Below are 15,223 nucleotides of genomic sequence, written 5' to 3'. Positions count from 1 at the left end.
AGCCCCTGTAAGCAGAAAGAACTGCAGGTAGTAACAGTTTTATCATTCATAAATGACATTATTAAATAAATGGCAAAGTTAAGTAAATAGCATTGAATAAAACGACTATGATGACTGTGGAGCTGAAAAGATGACCAAAGCAGTTCAAGAGAAGTTTTTGGAAGATTCCGAATTGTGAGGATCTGCTGTTTGAGTGCGTACTTGAGCATCAGTGCTGGTGTTTTATAAGGTAGACTCATTCAGCTGAGGACAGTGAATAGAGAGCAGGAAATACACTGTACTGAAACCCTGAACTGAATAAACACTGAAGACATCCATTATCCTACATAATTAATTTTGTTTGTTGAGCACAAAGATTTGTTTCAAAACTAATTCTAAATTCATTTCTAATTTTTAGCAAATGAATAATAACGAAGTGTGGTCATATAAGACTTAGACTTAGACTTAGACTTAGAAAACTTTATTGATCCCGCAGGAAATTGCTTACGTAATGACTGCCATAACACACAAAACACAGAAACACAAAAACACAAGACAGAATATATATATATATATATATATATATATATATATATATATATATATATATATATATATATATATATATATATATATATATATACAAACACAATATATATATAAATATATAAGAGTTATATCCAAACAAATCTAAGCTTGTTTTTAAAAAAAAAAAAACAAATATAAACATGCATATAATGAATAATACTCACATCAATAATAACAACATTATACAAAAACAATTTGTCGAGAATAAACCCTGAGATCAAGAAGGCATGGATGTAGTGGTTTTTATATGTATGGAGAAAGTAGTATATTTTTGTAATAATTTATTCCTTTAATTCTTTTTAATTTGTAAAGATATTTGCGTATAGCTGTTCATCCTGCATTCTTTAAGCAATGTGTAAGCGAGGCGCACAGCTAACGCGCACTGCGCTGGACTTTAGACCTGCTTCAGAAATCAGTTATTATAAATGAGTTATTAAAAATATTATGTTTACAACTGTGCTGGAAAAAATGAAAACGAGGAAAAAAATATAAAAGGGGGCTAATCATTCAGGATGGTTAATTCTGACTTCAACTGTATTTTGATTTATACTTTTTTTGTGTGTTTGACGAAAAGGAAAGAAATGCATAAGGAAGGATACAATGATTGGCTCTGTTTTCGTCTGTTTACCTTGGAGCCTGGCTAAATGGCTCTCTTTCACAGCATGGTGTTTTCAGAGCTGTCTGCATGCCTCCTGGATGTTTGTTGGTGATTTTTTTTCTTTCTCACCTGCGTGTCCTCTCAGAGTCTGTGCGTGACAGGAGCTGCTCTTCAGTCAACAGATTCACAGAGAGAAAAAGAGCGATAGAGAGGATGAGAGGCCTCGTTTGACTCCCCTCCAAGCGTCGAGAGCTTCCACAGGACCATCCATCACTCAGTCCCTGTGCCAGAAACTGTGTTCCCCCATCCGTCCTCAATCGGCACCTGTTCTACTCTTTCTATGCTAAATGAAAGCGTTCCCACAACTATAGTCAGATTTAGTTTTTTTGAAACCTTTGATGATCAGAATAGTTTTGTGAAGTATTACTTCAACATGTTCGTGTGCATCTTTTTGGTTGATGTTTGGTTTTGCAAGGAGATTTAAATTTTTACAGTAAAAAAAAAAACATTTTAATATTAAATAGGTTTTAAATAGTCTTAAAGTGATAGTTCACCAAACAAACAAACAAACAAACAAACAAACAAACAAACAAACAAACAAACAAAAAGGCCATCTTTTACCAACACTCAAGATTTTGTCTGATAAACACAATAGATATATTTTTAGATTTAATTTAATTTATTGCCAATAAAAAAATATATTTTCATTTATATATATTGTTTATGCTAAGGGCAAAAGTGAGGACTAGCAACTGATTTTTTGATGTCAGACAGAAGAAAAAAAGAAGGTGAAAAAATAATGACATCATTGTAATAGACATCTAAATGAAGACAGCTTGGCTAAATCTAATTGACATCTAAGAATAGCCCAAAACTAGACTAGTCATCTAATAGACAGATTAGAAAGACTTTATATGTGTAGTCACATATAAACTAGATTTATTACTATTAGATTTTATTAATTTTCACTGACAGCCCAATTTAGCCTTGTTTTAGCCAAGACGACTATGTTTAGAAGTCCATTAGACATCTTTTAAAAGCTTGCTGGGTACTGATAAATAAGATAAGTAAGATAAATAAGCTAGATATTGTGTTCTTGTGAGTGGAGTATTCAGTCCTTTTCTATAAATTAACAGCCTTATGATAATTATGCATTTTCTTAAGTCCACGTGAACCAGAATCAGCAAACTTTTTATTTTTTTTTGTATTGGGATACAGTTTCTAGAAATGGAATATTAAATGAGGCGGTGGGAGTGACTTGTTTGTTCCACTGCGAGCTGACTGAATATACTGAAGTTGGCATTTTGTTCAGGAAGATTAGGAAAAGAGTTTGGTGAGAGTAAATACAACCTGACAGACACCTCCTCCTCCTCACCATAACATTTTTTTGTCATAGCACTGTCAAAACTGACAGTTGAAGGGATGCGGTTAAATATGTTAACCACGCCAAATACCTCAGACAGACGTAATCTGACAATTGAGCCAGTAACAAACAGGAAGTGCAATTTCAGATTTCAATTTTTAGACTACAAGTGCAAACTTTTTTTCTTAATGTAACTACCAATGTGAGCTAACAAAATCAATCTGGTTAGTTTTGATTTCATTCATTCATTCATTTTATTTTCGGCTTAGTCCATTTATTAATCTTAGTCCATTTATTAATCTAGGGTCGCCACAATTCACCTGAATTGGGTAGGTCGTACCCAATTCACCTGTACCATATGTCTTTGGACTGTAGGGGAAAATGAAGCACCTGGAGGAAAACCACGAGAGTGCAGGGAGAACATGCAAACTCCACACAGAAACGGCAACTGAGCCAGCCGAGGCTAAAACCAGTATACTTCTTGCTGTGAGGCGACAGCACTACCTTCTGCGCCACTGCGTCGCCAGTTTTGATTTCATTTGTACTTTTAAGTATTAGTTTTAAAAAATGTTTAAATTTACAGTATTGAGACCATCCACACTTTAAAAAAAAATCCAACTAGCAAAATGTTAACTCCTAATGACGCTATTTAACACACTTAATGCATTTTTTTCAAAAGTTCCCATAGTTCTAAAATATCAACCTCTACCAAATGGTAAATATGTCGGTTAATGGTAAAAGTATTGGAATCATATAAATCTGAAAATAAGAAATCTAAGACCAATTTATTTAAAACATAATTAAAATAAAACCTTTTTAAATACTAAATAATCTTTTTTGAAGTATGCCAAAAAATATTTCATCTAACTGTTTTCTTTCTGTTTTTTTTTTTTGTTTCGTTTCGTTTTGTTAAGGGTTTTACATTAAAACCTATATCAATTGAAGTAGTGCAACAGGATTATGTTTGTTGGAGTTTTTATTTATTTATTTTTTAACTTTAACAGTCATTACTTAAAACTATGGTCAAATTATGGTCAACCATTTGATAGAGCAGGCAGTTAAAGGAGGTTTTGTTAATTATCTGGACAAAAAACCATGACAAAGCCGTCCGGGCTAGTAAAAATTAGTTGTTTGAACAATTGTTGGGTCAACTAAGGTGTGATTGTTGAACTGGCTAAAAAATGCAAGTCGACATTAACATAAGTTGGTCATGAAGTTTGCAAATGCCTGCTGTTTCATTTCAGGAGATGGCGTGAAAAAAAGACGTGATGTGTGAAAACAAACAGACATGGCATTTTAATAGAAGTACATACAGCATTAGTAAACCAAAACTACAGATGTGCAATTCTATTGGATACCATCTTACAGTATATTAGAATTCAAGGACATGAAAAAAAAAGCAATTGAAGCTTTAAATCCTAATGGAAAAAAATAGTACCACCATTTAGTAATATACTTAGTTAAAAAGTTGAGTCAACTCAAAAGAGTTATGCAGCAAGTTGCTTTATACAGTGCATCCAAAAAGTATTCATAGTGCTTCTCTTTTACCACATTTTTTAATAATACAGCCTTATTCCAAAATGCATTCATTCAATCAACTGAATTTGCCACAGGTGAACTCCAATTAAGCTGCTAAAACATCTCAAAAATGATCAGTGGAAACCGAATGTTCCTGAGCTCAATTTAGAGCTTCACGGCAAAGACTGTGAATATTTATGTGATTTTTCAGGTTTTTTATTAAAAAAATAATAATTGCAACAATTTCATAAAAGCTTTTTTCACATTTTCACTATATGTATTATGTGTAGAATGTTGAGAAAATAAATTATTGGAATAAGGCTGTTACATAAATGTTGAAAAAAGTGAAGCGCTATGAATACATTTTAAGTTGAGTCAACTTTATATTATGATGATGGAATTTAGGTTGATCTTTTTTTGTAATAGCTGTAATTTAACTACTAAGAATGTATGATGCTTAGTACTGTAAGTGATTTTTTTTTTGCTTTATCTTTTATGTACCAATTTTTATTTATTTTTTGCTCTCCTGCAAGACTCTAGATCTCCTGCTTTAAGATGGTTCAGTTTCTGCTCTTCAAACAGAAGTGGTTGGAAGTTAAGTGAAGCCTTTAAAGAGTTGAGTGATTTCATTGGCAAAAGACTTGTAAGTGAGCTGATATGTGTTCATAGCTATATCGACCTGATCCCGGGCAGGTGGGACAGGCACTCATGCGCTATGGTCAGCAGCAGGGGTGATGCTTGTTTTGAGAAGCATGCTGGTGTCTCTTCTCGTTACAGGCACTCCAGAGATGTTTATTTTTAAAGCCCTCCTGCCAACTTCTAGCCCGACCAACCGATGCTGGCATGTAACCGGTGCTGGCATGTAACATATCTGACACGTGTGCAGCTGTGGAATTCTCGGACTCTCTGACACACATGCAAACAAACATGGGGTTCCTTTCCACTCTAAGCTTCCTTAGTTAGGGGGTTTTAAAGACCCTTAATAATAACCAGTGTATGCTTTTACATGTATGTTCTTAAAGGAGTTATGCTAACTCTTTTGTACGTCATGATTTTGCAAAGTACGATGCGATCCTGGATTATAATCTTTTGTGCCGGAAAATGTAATCCATACCTATTCCCTACCCCCAAACCCAACCATAACTGTAAACTATTCCCAAAATCAGAGAGGAATAATAATTGTATAGCGCTCATGTAAAAGTGCATAAACCTAATCGTAAGCCTAAACTTAACATAACTGGTAAACATATCTCTTAATTCTGATTGGCTGATTGGAATGTTGTTCCAGGATCAACATAGATGTTAATCCAGCAACATGTCCTACTTGGTGAAGTCAGGTTGGCGAACTCTTTTACCTTTGTTGGAGTAGTCTCACAATGGCTATTTTTTTGCCATGCCAATTTTGTATAGCATGTAAATCAGGTATGTCCAAACTCGGTCCTAGAGGGTCGGTGTCCTGGAAAGTGTAGTTCCAACTCCAATCAGACCCACCTGGGCTAGCTAATCAAGCTCTTACCATGCTTTCTAGAATCATCCATGCAGGTGTGTTGAGGCAAGTTGGAGCTAAAATCTGCAGGACACCGGCCTTCCAGGACCGAGTTTGGACACCCCTGATGTAAATGAACTAGCATGCTTTCTGTTGGTTATTGAAGTGTGCATGTTTGATATGTGATAAGAACACATGCTTGCAGGGTTAAGCACATTTTAGTCATTTAGTAATTCACCTATAGCACATGTCTTTGGACTGTGGGGGAAACTGGAGCACCCGGAGGAACTAACACGGGGAGAAAATGCAAATTCCACGCAGAAATGCCAACTGGTCAAGCCGGGGTTCAAACCAGCAACCTTCTTGCTGTGAGGTGACAGTGCTATCCACTGAGCCACCGTGTCGCCCTAATAAAGAATAATTTTACTGAATTATTAATATAGTGAAGACTATACAGTGTTGTTTTACATTTCAATATTCTATTTCTGTACCTTAATACTGTCTCCAGGAGTCATAAAGCACTGTTTCTTTCACTTGTTTCTTTGCTCTATTGTAATTATTCTTGCTTGCAATTTGTTTATTATTTTTTATACATAATTAAGACCTTTACAAAACCCACCCAATCAATCTAAATTCATATTTTTTCTCCCAAATAAAACTATTCAAGCCATCTTGTAAAATTGTATTCATATTGCAATACATATTGCGGAAAAACTAAATATTGCATTGTTAGATTTTTCCAATATCGTGTAGCCCTAACATTACTACACTTTGAAAGATCAGCGCAATAATGTGCATGCAAACATTCTGATCTGATCTGATCTTTTTTAACAACACTTGAGCTTTTTTTTTTTTTTTTAAATGACCACTTACTTAGTTATGTAACAAATACAGTTATTGAACTGACCTGAATAAACAATTATCTTCAGGGCTGCACATTATATCGTTTCAGCATTGATATTGCAATGGGCGAGTCTGCTATAGTTAAATCACAAGATGTGCAATATTAAGTATGAATTATAATTGACTATTATCAAGTATGAATTATAAAAAAAAAAAGTATGATTTTATAAAAAAAAAAAGTATGAATTATAAAAGAGCTATAATTCAAAGCACATGGGAGTTTTGAAATATAATGGAGTTAAAGTTTATTATCTGCATGTGTTATTAGGGCTGTGACTCTGAGCATTTAACGAGAGTTGAAAGCATTCAGGCACAAGAAGTTTATTTTATTTTAATATTTATACAGTAAAGATGATGCAGTGTTATTTTTACATTTGCTTGTTCAATTTCTGTACCAGAATTTTGTTTGACAGAAAACCCTAAAGCTGTGTTGTTTGTAATTTGTTTTTGATTTTTTAAGCATGATTCTCTTCCCTATCTGAATTAATGAACTCTTTCCAGCTAGTCAAGCCATCTGGTGAAACTGTATACATATAGCAAAATGTAATCAATAAATATCATAACGTCAGATTTTTCCAATATCATGCACTGCAGCCCTAAATCTTCAGGATAACTTGTTTTTTGATTTTGCATTAGTCTAATTTGTAAGCTTATTGTTTCTGTTTTTGTAAGTACTGTGAAGTATTGTAAGTACTGTGATTCTGCTTTGAAATAACATCAGTTGTATAAAAATAAAGGTGATTTCACACATGCAGAGTCACAAGCTGTCACTCACTTCAGGCTTCAGGTCGGAGCTGTCAAGGGCCTCCTGTCAAGGTGACAGGCATTAGTGTGGCAGGCGTATACTTGTGCGATAAAGCTGCTAGTGAGTTCATGTTGCTCCCATGGGTGTTTGCCCGTGCTCCCGCAGTGCTCAGAGGAGCAGTGTATAAATGTCATTAAGAGCCTGTCTTTCAAGGGCTTTCGACCGCAATTCTCAATCCTATCACTACACACTGTAGGTTGACCCCAACCAGACTCTTGGTCAAGCACATTAATATAATACTATTTATAATAGTGAGAAGGAGGGGAGCGAACAACTGTTGTCAGTTGGCTCACAAAATGAGACAAACTGTGAGGAGACCAATGATTTTATAGTTTACAAAGTTAAAATGCATTGACCCTGACAGCATCGCGTGGAAAAACATGCAACAAACCCCGTGGATCATGGAAACAAACACAAACAACACTTCATGAACAGCTAAATACTGCATGCCGTGGGTCCGTGGACGCTGTTTCACCCAGTCTTCATCCTAGGGTCTCACAGCTTGGCACTGGCAGGCCTGCCTTGCCTTCGGAAAGTATGCGCAGTCATGAATAATTAAGAAGCCGTCTCTTCTCATAGGATAAGAAAACTCCGCTATGAATAATAATGAGAAACCGACGCGTCATCTTTGCACTTGCAGTTTTGCGCTACGTTACCGATTTTGATCCCACCCCAAAAATCATTTTAAACCTGGAAGATGAAATTAGCTGACAAAAGCTCAAAATTATCAATTTTTCCCCACAATTAAAGCTGACAGGTGCTAACATTATCTTAAGCGATGCTCAACACACATCTGTTAAAATCTCAAAAAAAGTACTTGAGGGTTTCTTGAACCTTAAAAATCTTTTATTCCAGCTGAAAAAAAACAAATAAAACATTATCCAGAAGAAAAAATATTCAGTGACATTATTTTGATGATTGTTTGTTGCCACCTACACATTGTAATTTCTACAACACCAGCATCAAGTTCCATTAAACTAGAGATCTGCGCGGGACTAAATTTTGAATCCCGCTCCCGCCCGCACCCACCAGGTTTTAGCCGGAACCAGACCGCTCCTGCTTATATTAAGCACTTGATGTCCCGCTGCCCGACCTGCCCCGTTTTCTATCCGCCGCGCCCGATCCCGCTTAAGAGCGGGGGGAGAACAAAACCGAAAATCACCCAGTTATACAGTCCAGACAGCCTATAACAAGCTGTCTGTATAAACACACACACGCACAGCACCAAGCATACACACACAGACAAAGCTTTCTCTCTCATTCGCGCGCCCTCTAACACACACTCATAAGCACCAACTCCACCAAGCACAAACACAGGCAAAGCTCTATCTCTCATTCGCGCGCGCACACACACACACACACACACACACACACACACACACACACACACACACACACACACACACACACACACACACACACATATCTCTCATTCGCGCGTGCGCATACATACACACACACACTGCAACAAACAAGCTAAACACAGCATCGCGCTATTTCATTTACACACATACATACGCGTGCTCACTCGGGAGTCGGGAGCGATATTGCTAGACAGCCAGCTCCCGTCCCAAATTAAACCCGTTACCGACCGCTCCCGTGATTTATTGAGAAATTTATACCCGCGCCGTAGAAATCTGGTCGGGTCCCGCAGCGCCCGCGGGAATGCAGACCTCTACATTAAACCATAGGTCCCAACTCGATTCCTGGAGGGCCGCACCTCTGCACAGTTATACCCCAACCCTATTCAAACACAGCTGATCCAACTAATCAAGGTGTTCTAAAGAGTCTTGTGGATTCAGTACTAATTCACACAGAGGCAAAAGCTGAACTATTTTGGAAACTGACCGTGCTGCGCATGTGAGGAACAGCTGATGGTGAACATAACAACGGCAAACAGCAGGAGATCGTGAGCACAAAACGCATATAAATTGCTACACGCCTTTTAAAAGTGGTTTTGGACACAATATGTGAATAGCTTTAACTTCTAGTGAATAGATTTAACCTGAGAGATACAGTACAAGCACTGATCTATAATAGATTACAAGCCGCGTGGGGTGATTACAACTTATTACACACAATTAAACACTTATTTTGCAAACTACACAAAACAAGGCGAAATTTTTAATTACACTTACATGTTATGATCCGGAGGAAGAAGAAACTGGTCCATATAAATTGTAAAAGTTACTGACAAAGTCCATGACAAAGTCCCATACATTATAGTCTCTGCTGTTCTTTTAATAGCAAACGGCTGACGAATCCCGCGCTGCAGCGTAGGTTACTGTATCAGGAATCAGAAAGATGACAGGAACAAACACAGCCTAGGTTGGCTATACTTTGGTATTGTTGTGAAAATGAACTTTAACCCTTTATTCTCCGCAGCCGAATCTCCATCTGTCAGTGATTGTCATCTTCGCATCATGATCAATACCATGATCTTTAGTGCTCCACTATTGTGTGACGTCAAATGCGCGTTTACATTTTACCGAATCTGGAACTACATATTTGGTGATGTACCGTATCGATGTCGATGCAATCAAACAAAAATTCCAACCTATCTTGATTCATTCATTCGACTCTTGAGTCAACTATTGTTAAAGATACAATAGTTTTAAACACTGTGCACTTTCAGATTTAAACCCCAGCTGAATGTTCATTGACTTAGAGCTGTGCTACACACTGTATAGAAGCTTACTTTCAAAAAACCATAATAGAGGCTCTTTAATACTTTCTCTTTGAACTAAATCATTTACATGACCTAAAAAAACATTTGGACCAGAATATTTCTTTAAATTCAACACTAGTTTAGTGCAATATCTTCTAATGTTACATTTTAAAATGTATTGCTTTCATTTCCCATATTAAATAACTCGCCAACAACAACAACAGTAACCAGCCATTTAAATGAACGAAAGCCTGTTTTTCAATACAGCCACTCTCCCTTCATCTTTCATTCACAGGAACTATGCACGTCCCGCTAAGAAAGATATCCAGGTACAGTAGGAAGCTCTTTCGTTTTCTGGCCATGGTGTTCATAAATAATCAATGCGTGTCGTCTGTACTCTAATGTGGGATTTTACTCTGCCCTCACACCACGAGGGGAATTTACGGAGCCCTACCACATCTTGGTATGTAAATGAGTCTGGGCTTTTGCCAATTTGTGCTCCATTTGCCTCCCTCTCTCTTCCTTTCTCTCTTCCCCCTCTCCAAAAAGAGGAGCGCAGCTGACAGCTCTGGCCACTCATCTGTTTAATCATTGGCACTGCTGAATAACGATGCTCGCTTCACGTCCGATTGTAACAGTGATTGAGAATTCGCTCTGTATTTTGAAAGTATAATGTTCGACAAATCAACACCACAAGAGTGCGTCTCGCAGCTGCTTGGTGTTATCACACGCCTCCTTTGTTTATTGACATGTTTCGAAAAGCGGATGGCTGACGATTTTAATGAGCTCGTTGATGGTTAAGAAGTTTGAATGATGTGCTGTTAACTATTGTGACTGGAAGAGAGATGCCATTTCATCACTTCCCATAGGTGTTCTGGAGTATAGCGAACTCAATTACATGTTTAAGTAAACCAATTTGAGATCATCTGAGCTTTGTGACATGGTGTATTTCCTGTGGTCGTAATGAGATGAGCATAAGCAAGAATACTCAGGCTATGATATTTAAACAATGCTCAAAAAACTCTCCCTTATACCATTACACCACAGCCTGTAATTTACATTCATGGATGCATCCATGCATTCATAATGACCTCACTTTACTAATCAAAAATCAAAGTAGAAATTAAGACTAATCAGACAAAGCATCCAGTTTGCGATGTTCATTGCTGTTTTGTATAGACATTCCAATTTCTAGCCTTACCGTAGCTCTTAAGTAGCCTGAAGTTTTCAACTTTCAATGAGAGCATAGATGATAAAAGTACACAAATCTTTTACTCAAGTAGAAGTACAGATACTCATATTTAAAATGACTCTGATAAAAGTTGAAATACTGATTGCACTTTTGTACTCAAGTAAAAGTAAAGAAGTACAGCCTAAAAATTTAAAAATGTAAAAATGTTTAGCCTATACATGCCTTAGTCTACATTTTTGGGAGTCCGAAATATGTTACTTAGGGTACATTTTGTTGTATGTTGCAGATAAACATCCTTCTTGTATGTATCCACAAGAATGTGGGGCTTATATAGATCACCTAGTACTGACTGAAACCACTCCATAAACCAAACCAACAGTGTTTCTAAAGCAAATGTAAAAGTAAGAGAGGTAACACTATACAAAGTGAGCTACTGAGCAAACTGACCACACCAGAAAAGTAATTTATTTGTATACTCTAGAGACTCATAGCAGATGTTAACATATACAATTACAAATAACACACACTGTTAATTATTTTGTGTGTTATTTATTTTGTGTTGTGCAAAGAACTACTTTTTTTGTTGCTAATATTTCCCTGTATTTAGTATTAGTTGTTAATTTGGACAGTATGTTTCCAACAACTAATGATATTTACAGTGAAAGTGTTTATTTTTACCTACACAGCAAAATATGGGGACCCAAAACAACTCTATGGGTGTTAATTTCAACACTTTGAAAGTGTCTCATGGGGTCCACTCAAAACAGAGTTAAATCAACACTTTCAAAAGGGTTGGCACATTGACACCGAAGTAAGGGTTAATTTTAACTCTGGACAGAGTTAAAAATGTAACTATATTTAACACCGCCTGGTGTATTATATTGTAATTTTATTCAACTCTCTTGAGTGTAAATATGGTAAAAAGGCCAAATAGACTGTAAATTACAAAAGAAAAAACATTTTATTTGAAAACATTCACCACTTCAACAATTCATTCAGTTTTTAAATTGCAACAATGTCAAATATGCTTTAAATGTTTTATTAGTACAGACAGTATCAACAAAATATGTATGACCAGTGCTCAAAAAGGCTGTTTCAGTCCTTTGGTCCAAACTTGATGTTTCATCAGAGCAATTTGAAAGTTTATAGCGTCACTCATAGTTTTCTTATGAAATTACATTTTAAACAACTTGGCGTGCAAATCTTTCACTTCTGGTGTTTCCTTGTCCTCCATACCAAACACAGCAGTTTAAATGAAGGTATAAATGCTGTAAACTTGTGTGAAAACAAACTGGAGCTAGGAAATCTCATCAAGCATGTCCTGTGAATGAAGTGCTTCCCAGCCACAGGATGACCTTTTTATCCATGACGATGTAGCAGCTGCTGATCGCTCGTCTGGTGGTTCCTGATGCACGGATATAGGGTGATGCTCATCTAAGAACTCTTAAAGACTCCAGCATGGCTAAGAAAAATGTTTGAAAACAAATTGCAATCAAATTCTATAATATATTTAAAAGATCATTTCAAGTAAATAAAACATTCAAGAAATCTAAACTCACCTTTTGAAAATCTTCATGATGATCCACAACTTGACTCTCCCAGCTGGTTGAGGTGACAGGATATGGAAAAGTAGAAAAAAACACACACATCACTGTTGGAATCTCCAAAAACAAGTAGGTTAACCACTATGACTAGAACTGGAAAAACAGGCAGCTGTCTGTCCAGAATCCTGAATTTAACACAACACTTGGAGCAAAATTTAGAGGAGCTTAAAATCTTTTATATCATTTAGTGATGCTGACTTCCCCAAAATATTGGCCACAGTGTAAAAAATATTCATAAACTTACAGTTTTCGGTAAGCGTGTGTGTGTGTGCGTGCGTGTTTCTTTACCAGATTCAACTTGTTAGGCCCTTTCAGGTCCAGTATTGACGCCACCTTTCCTGGAGTCTAGCAGATGTTTCAGGTCCAAATATAATCTAAAATATTAGGATAAGCAGAAGAGGAAAAGTGCAAAGCAAAGAGCAAAACATTATTTAAGTAACAGTTCACCCACAATACAAAACTTATCACCTTCATGTCATTTATTATTCTCTAATGCTCTAATACCCTCTCAGCTTATTGTGAAACAAATACAGAACTTTATCAAACATACCTTCATTATCATCACCACATATGACCAAGAAGGTGTGCTTGGTCATTTCACCAACTCTGGAAATACACCATCCGTCTCTAATCAGCCACCGTCACAGGGTCTTGTGTTATTGTATAGAGAACTGTGGCTGTTAAAAAACAACAAAAAATTAGTATCTAACACATATGCATAACCTTCAGATAAAAAAAGAGAGATGAACATCACAAAGTATGCCTCACATTTTTTCAGATATCTTTTGATTCAGATGTTGATTATTGATAATAAATCTACAAATCAAACCTGTATCATCATTAGGCTGCTCAAATATGAATCAGTTGATTAATTTTACAGACATGTGGCTGTTTACAACGCACTAAATTGTCTTAAATAAAACGGAAATGTTGTGTACAGTACATGCTAAGTTTAGCCTATAGTTTTAAGCACAATATCATGCGGGAGAAAAAGCTTGACTAAGATGTTCCTGACTAACGTCAGACATGCCGAGTTGGGAAAAGTCATTTTCGGGGGATACAGAGTTGATTTGCGGGAGGTAGCGGGAGAGATCAGAACCTGAAGAGCAATGGGGTGACTTGCGCGCGACGTACCTGAAGAGCTGGGAGGGATGCTGTGGAGAGGGGTGTGCAAAGTGTTTAATGACTAGGCGGGAGACGCGCGATTTCCGGGAGATTATCATTCATTTGCGGGCATCTACTTGGGCATCTGGGAGTCTGTGCATTTGCGGCATAACGTTAACGTTAGTCCCGCAACTTCCGGGAGACTTCTGTAACGTTAAATGTCTGAGAAAGTGCAAACGCGGTCATTTAAAGACATTAATGTTAACATTCCGACTTTTAATGGTTGTCAACACTTAATATAATTCATGCGTACGTTATCACGCGAGTCTATGGACTAACGGTATATGGACGGCCACGAATGAACCAGTTTAAAAGGGCCGCGGTGTTTAAAATAACCAAATTAACATACACTAATAACAAACAATCATATGTTTTAGTCAGGAAGCCTTTTACAAGTAAGCATATGTTCATTTACTCACCAGATATGTTTTAGAAACTCTCCAGAGCTCATGGAAACCGTCCTGTATCGCCGTTAGCATCCGGGCAGAGTAGGCTAGGCGCTCCGGGGATTCCCTCGCTAGTTTGCTTCGAATTAAAGGAGAAGTGTCGATTTTATTTTACAAATGGGTTACAACCACAACGCACAAAATGGCATTAAGCGTGACAGAAATGTGTTGAACATGTACATTTGATGTTTTTATGCACTATGTATGCGTGAGCACATATAAAAACATTCTTGAAAAGAAGTCAATAGTAATGCAGTTAAGCTAGATACACAAACGACCATGAATGAACCGCAGAAGTTTAAAATTGTCACTCCATTCTTAAGTTATCAACTTAACAATATGTTTACAACTGTATTTCCTTAAAGAAAGTCAGTAAAATACCAACATTTAGGTAGTTTGACTCACCAAATGGCGTCTGGAAAATTCTTCAGTGACTGTTGCTGCATGAATTCCCGGATGTTGGAAATAACACCACCAAGTGTTGAAAAGATAACTCCTTGATTTCGCACTGAATAAAATGAATTCTAACTCTAATTATATTCATTTATCAAAATCTAACTCTTTAACGTCAACACTTTACTCTGAAATGCTTCAACACCGAGAATTTAACTCTGATAAATTTGCTGTGTAGGAACTGCAGTCAAATGTACTGTATGTTTTCAATAAATTGGCTTCCAATTAGCCTCTGTTAGACATCCATAAGCACATGTGAAAATTCCAGTAGATCAGCAGTTTCTGGAATACTAAAAACCAGCCTGTCTGGCACAAAAAGCATGCCACATTAAATCATCTTCCTTCTCCATTCTGATGACTGTTAGGACCTTAAGCAGATCATCTTGACCACATCTACAGTACAAGCCTTGAGGTGCTGCCATGAAATTGGCTGATTGGATTTGCTTACTAACAAGC

The 15,223-nt window shown here is 36.7% G+C and overlaps 1 protein-coding gene and 1 long non-coding RNA gene across 35 annotated transcripts in view; one reads left to right on the top strand and one right to left on the bottom strand.

Moving 5' to 3' along the window:
- Positions 1-15,223, top strand: part of arvcfb (ARVCF delta catenin family member b) — a 428,020-nt gene that overhangs the window by 81,058 nt on the left and 331,739 nt on the right.
- Positions 12,045-14,394, bottom strand: LOC137495514 (uncharacterized). The gene is made up of 5 exons (XR_015491238.1): positions 14,288-14,394; positions 13,255-13,381; positions 12,993-13,078; positions 12,660-12,702; positions 12,045-12,562 (listed from the first exon to the last, which is right to left on the bottom strand). It is a non-coding gene; the product is annotated as an uncharacterized LOC137495514 (long non-coding RNA).

The sequence above is a fragment of the Danio rerio genome, chromosome 5, assembly GCF_052040795.2.
Source record: "Danio rerio strain M-AB ecotype USA chromosome 5, GRCz13ab, whole genome shotgun sequence".
Classification (NCBI taxonomy): Eukaryota; Metazoa; Chordata; class Actinopteri; order Cypriniformes; family Danionidae; genus Danio; species Danio rerio.
Note: the sequence above shows the minus strand (reverse complement) of the source record. Positions and strands in the feature narration are given on the sequence as shown.